Raw genomic sequence first — 6,601 nt, 5'->3', positions numbered from 1 at the left:
TGTTCATTAGATTTATCTCCTGTTTCCTCTTCAGTAATGTAGGAAGAATTCTTGCCTTTATCTTTGTAATCTTTGTTGTCTTCATCTCTTCTACTTTTGTACTTGTCACCACCTCTATAGTTCATCTTCTTTGAACATATAGCAACAATATGACCAACCTCATTACAATTGAAACAAATGATAGATAGTTTACCTTTAAAATTTCCTTTACCTCTATGAAATCTCCTCACTAGTAGTGCTTCAAGTTGATCTACATCCTCCTCATCTATCTCACTATCATTGGACACATATTTTGTCTTTTTCTTCTTTGTCACATTAGGTTCTTTCAATGACAGCTTACCTTTGAAGGAAATTTTAATATTTGTAGGTTTGTGATTATCAAAGTTAGATAGCTCAATAGTAGTGAGTCTACCCACTAGACCTTCAAGAGTTAGAACATTCTTGGTACACATCTTATTTATTTTATAACAGAAACCTTAATAGCTTATATAGGTAGTAGTGTTCTCAAAAATTTTCTTAGTATTGTTTCATCATCTATGTACCAGTATCTCCTCTTATTGCGTTACCAACATCTTTTATCCTTGAGCAATATTGAGCAATAATTTCACTTTCTTGCATTCTCATATCATCAAACTTACCTCTAAGACTTTCAACTTTGGCTCTTAGAACATTCTTGTCTCCTCTATAGATGGTGTATAAAGTATCCCACATTTTCTTTGCACTATAAAGACTTTTGATAACATCAAACTTTACATAACTTAGGGTAGATGCAATCTCCAACATTGCCTGATTGTGTTCTTTCTTCTTTTTTAGATCTTCAATAGTTAGGGTTCCAACAAGATCAATATGCTCAATAGTAATGGTATATTGTGCATGATCTCCAAGTCCTCCAAGATTTTGATTCATTAGAATTTTCCATGCAGGAAAGTTATCTCTATTAATATTGGGTACTTCTCTTTTTGACATTCTAATCTTTGTGCTTCTAGTACGTTCAAAGCAGATGGCTCTAATACCAATTGTTGGAATTCTTTAGAATAATTGAGTGGGGGGTGGGGGGGTGTGTGAATTAGTTATCCAAGGTCCATATGTACAAATATAAATTTTTTGATGCAAGAACATCTTGGGTGTAAGGGCAATCTTGCATCACCCAAAAATATTTTATTTTCAATTTTTTCTATTTTAATAAGGACTAGTAGATAGGGTGGCTACTATTTATGGAAACTTGCTATTTTTAGTAATTTTTTTTACGAGCTCAGAATGTTCTCATTTTCTATAGGAAGGTTTATTTTAGAGATATAAGCCTACCATAAAAAATATCATTTCTCTAGCTTAAGTATTAGAGAAGTTATTGCAAATTTTTGGTGGAATAATTTGCAAAAAAATCTTCAGGCTCACTATTCGAGGCCTTAGAGTGTTCAGATGAGGTTTGAAAACTTGACGAAAGAGCGTTAGTGTAGTTCAAGCCTTTAGATCATGAGCTGGTGTTTCCAAAAAGTGGTTATAATAGCCAATTAGAGCAACAGTTTGTGAGTTATGGCCTTCAGAAGTTGGGCTATCAAAATTTCTAAAATAATTTGTCAAAGATGTATTTGGCCAACTCTATGTGTATTGTTAGGGTTTATTGGCCCTAGGTATTAAGTTTGAGCATCTAGAACCTTCTTAGGTGGCACAAAACTACCTATTTAAGAAAGGCCCAAACATTTTATAGGACAGCTCTAGGTGATAGTTCGTAGCACTATCTTGCATATTACTATAATTAAGGGACCCATTTTGGTTAGAATATTGTAATTGAAAATTCTATAATTCCATGTTTGTGGCGATAACAAGAAGTCCATATTTTGTTCTTGCATTTGCTATTATTTTTTAGTTTCTATTATGAGTTTACAGTATTAAGGGGAGTCCCCTACATCAAGTGGTATCAGAGTTAGAGTTCTTAAGTGTGTGGATAGATCATTGATTGTGAGGTAGTTTGCACTAGGACTATGGTTTGGGCTGAGCGTGAAGATAAATCACTAATTGTGAGGCAGTTTACACTAGAGTTTTAGCGGAAGTGCAAAAATGCCTCCACAAAGAGAGTGGTGGAAGAGTTGTAGGTGTTACACCTAAGGGTTTCTGAGCCCTCCAGAGGCAAATGCAAGCATTGGAAGAACACATGCAAAGAGAAATAAATTTTCCTATAAGAGATGAAAGTGAGGATGAGGAAAAAGTAGAAGAAATTGCCAAAGCAGAGGCGATTCTAAATCCAGAGGAAGAGAGGTTTTTTAGGGCCATCTCCAAGATTAGAAAAAGACCTAAGTTTTAGGTTCCCACATTTTCAAGAAATTTTATCCTAGAAGAATTGATCAATTGGATCAATGAACTAGAGGAGTACTTTTAGTATAAAGATATTGAGGATCTAGATAGGGTCAAGTTTGCGAAGGCAAAACTGAAGGGACATGCAAAGATCTGGTGGTAAGAGGTTCAGTTAGAGAAAAATAGAAAGGGAAAGGAAAAAATCACTAGATGGGATCAGATGATAGCTAAAATAAAGTGATAATTCATTCATATGGATTATGAGCTTGATCTATTAAAGAAGATGCAAGGAATAAAGAAAGCGGGAAAATTTGTTCAAGAGTATACCAAAGAGTTCTATCGAGTTCTCATTAGAACTAACCATGCAAAAGTTGATAAGGAGAAAGTTGCTTGCTATATTAATGGGTTAAGGCCAAGCATTCAGAATGAGCTAAGTCTAGTTTAAATGAATAGTATTGTGGAGGCATACCAGTTTGCCCTAAGAGTTGAAGAGAAACTAACCAAGAAGTTTGACAATAAAAATAGTGGAAGAGGTCATGGTGGAAGATCTAGTGGAAGATCTTATGGAGGCCATAATGATGATCATAAGAACAAGGATGAGGCTAGAAGTAGCAACTAGAACTAAAGGGGAAATAATTCCAATCATTTTTATGATTAGAAAAATAGAGATTAGAGAGGAAGAGGTAGAGGATAAGGATCTGGAAGAGGAGGCTTCTGTGGAAAATGTTCTCACTACGGAGAAGAAGGGCATAGAGCATTTGAATGTACCCAATGCTAAGGAAGGATAGATTGAAAAATAGAAGGTTAGATGAGAGTTGCACATGTTGATGAAGATGCTAGATCCTCATATTCTGAAGATGCTAAAAGAGGAAAAGTCCTAGTTAACAGAAGAGTCCTGCTAAGTGGTGAGAATGAACTTGATCAAAGGAGTTTGTTTTGTACAAGGTGAAAATGTGAAGATAAGTGTTGTGATTTGATCATTGATGGTGGAAGTAGTGAAAATCTAGTGTCAAAAATGATGGTCACCAAGTTCAATCAGAAGAGACAGAAACACCTACATCCATACCATATTTTTTAGGTGTAAGATGACCACAAGGTTATGGTCAATGAGCAATGCTCAATGAAGTTCAAGATTCAGAGCTACTAGGATGAGGTACTATGTGATATCATACCTATGGATATATGTCATATTTTTTTGGGTAGGCTGTGGTAGTTTGACAAGCATGTTGTACATGATGGGTGAGTAAATACCTAGACTCTAACTAAGGATGGAGTGAAACATAAGTTGAAGCCATTGAAGGATAAAGAAAAAAAGGTGTATGTAGTGCTGCCAGAATATGTTTTGTTGATGGAAAATAGTTTATTAAAGGTATGAAACAAGAGCATATGTGCTTTTCTATAATTCCTAAAGATAGTAAAGAAGTAGTGGAGGTATCTACAGAAGTTGCAATTATGTTGGAAGTTTTCTTATATTTTATCAGATAATGTACTTGATGGATTGCCCCCAATGAGGAAGACTAGTCACCATATGGATTTGATTCCAGGAGCTAGTTTTCCAAACAAGGTAGGACACAAAATGACACTAGTAGAAAGTGAAGATTTGAATGGGCAAGTTCAAGAGTTATTGCAGAAGGGGTTGATTCAAGAGAGTTTGAGTCCATGTGCTATACCAATAGTGTTAGAACCAAAGAAGAATGGAGAATGGAGGATGTGCATAGATTCTTGTGCTATCAACAAGATCACCATCAAGTATAGATTTCCTTTTCCAAGGATAGATGATATTTTGGACTGTTTGATTGAAGCTCAGTATTTCATAACGATAGATCTGAAGAGTGGGTACCATCATATTCGTATTAGAGAAGGTGATAAGTAGAAGAATTATTTCAAGACAAGGGAAGGACTGTATGAGTGGTTAGTCATGCCTTTTGGGCTAACCAATGCATTGAGAACTTTCATGAGGCTCATGAATGAGATACTAAAGGAGTTTCTAGGTAAGTTTGTCATTGTTTATCTAGATGATATATTGATCTTTAGTAAGACATTGGAGGAGCATTTGATTCATATTTGCAAGGTATTTGAAAAGTTGAGGGAATAAAAGTTGTTGATAAGCCTGAAGAAGTGCAGTTTTGTAAAGGAGTTGGTGTACTTGGGATTTGTAGTCTCAGGAGAAGGTTTGAAAATGGACTTAGAGAAAGTGAAGGCTATCCTTGAATGGCCTACTCCAAGGAGTATGATAGAGGTAAGATCTTTTCATGGTGCAAGAATTTGGCTTAGGCCAAAATTCACCCAAGAACTAAAGAACACAACACAAGCACACAGTAGACCAAAATAGATAGAGTATGATCAGAATGATGATATTCATTCAATAACTACTTCCAAGAGTACACTAGGAGTGCTTGAATATAAAGGCCTCAGGAGAGCTTCTAGAATGCACAAAAGTCAGCATCATGATATGTCATACAATGAGGTACATGTCCACCAGATATGGATTATCCTCCATTATGCACAAGATTAAGTCCGATGATGTGAGGATAAGCCTACAATGGTGTAGCATGCAAATCAGTGGAGTAGACAACATGTGCTAAATGAGGAGTGCTGATAACTGTGTTGTCATCATGACAACTCAGTGAATGATGCATACTCCTATGTTGTAGACACCATGTGCATAATTAGAGATGCATAACTCAATGAGAGTTCAAAAACTCCTAAGTGTCTCACCTAAAATAATAATAAAATAATGCAAAATAATTAAATAATGCATTAACCTAAGTAAAACTTAAGTAAGTGTAATAAGTAAATACTTATTTACACCAACACCCCCTCTTAAGTGCAACTTAGGAGAATGCCCTTAAGCTTACAAAATCTAGGATGATATGCAGAATGGGTCCCGGCTACTAGGCCATGTTAGGTACCCATGTACATAATGATATGCAATCTCCCATAAAGTGAGGAAAGAGGAAAAACCTCATGGGAAAAACCCTCCCCCAAAAAGAGAGATAAATAGGGATGCATGGATGGATGGAGTAATTAAGACCCCCCCATTATAACATACATCTAGTATATACATACGAGAATGATGAGAAGAGGTAGAAAGACATGATTGGCTCCCCCCCCCAAAGAAGAATGCCGAACAATGACTACTCCGATGAAGAAGCTGATCTAAGATTGTAGAATGGTGTTCCTCCCCTTAGGAAGAAACAATGCCAAGGATAAAAATGAGATGCTTCCACTGTGCATGGAAAGATCCCATGGATAAGTGATGTCTCTGAAAACTACTCACCTAGCTAAAGAACCTGTCCTAAAGAACTATCTATCCCTACAACTAATGAAGAACCTTGCTGCAATTGCTGATGATAAGTATCCACAATCACTTCAACCTGTGATGATTAATCATGTAGAGAATGAACAAGAGATTCAGATGGAACCCTTGTGACAACTGAAGAAGGTAATTATGCATCAAGAAGAAGAGGCAGATCATGAATACTGTCCCCCAAATCTGTGACTGAACCTATATCTGTATGACTGGATGTACCCTACTGTTTTGGACCTATCACTGTGAATATGTATGCATGTGGACTAAACTGATGAAGTGGCATCTCACTGTATCTGTCGATAGAACCCCACGTATCTGAAGCTGTTGAAGCACTATCACTGGTGTCACTATCAGTATCCACACTGTATGATGTGCGAAGAGGAGTAGAGGACAAGCTTGGAGAACTTTCCTCAAAATGTACATCCTTCTCCATAAAAAATTGATGTGTCTCTGGATCTAGAAGTCTATATGCCTTCACATTGTCTTCATAACCAATGAAAGTACAAGGCTGAGATGATTGTGCCTTGCAACCCCTGGAAGATTCATTTACCCATGCAAGACAATTGAAGACTCTGAAGTGTGTCACAATAGGTTTTCTACCACACCATGCCTCAAAAGGAGTTTTGTCATATAAGGCTAGATGAGGAGAACGATTAAGAATGTGAGTGGCATTGGAGATTGCTTCAACTTCTAATGATGGATCTAGAGACTTGGCATGAATCATGCAACTTGCCATAGACTTAAGAGTGTGAATCCTCAAAGTTGCAATATCTATCTTATATGGACTGAATGTTGAAGGAGTCTGAAGATCAATTCCCTCATGTCTGCAAAAGTCCTTAAGTCTTCTATTCACATCCATGTTTCCATTGTCCATGCGGAGTACTTTGATGGCTTTCCTAGATTTTCATTCTACATGAGTCTTGAAGTCTAGAAACTTGTCCAACACTTCATTCTTACTATGCAAAAAGTAGACCCAAGTGAACCTTGAAAAGTCAT

Source organism: Cupressus sempervirens, chromosome 2, assembly GCF_028749045.1.
Source record: "Cupressus sempervirens isolate cs-2001-9-10 chromosome 2, ASM2874904v1, whole genome shotgun sequence".
Lineage (NCBI taxonomy): Eukaryota > Viridiplantae > Streptophyta > Pinopsida > Cupressales > Cupressaceae > Cupressus > Cupressus sempervirens.
Note: the sequence above shows the minus strand (reverse complement) of the source record.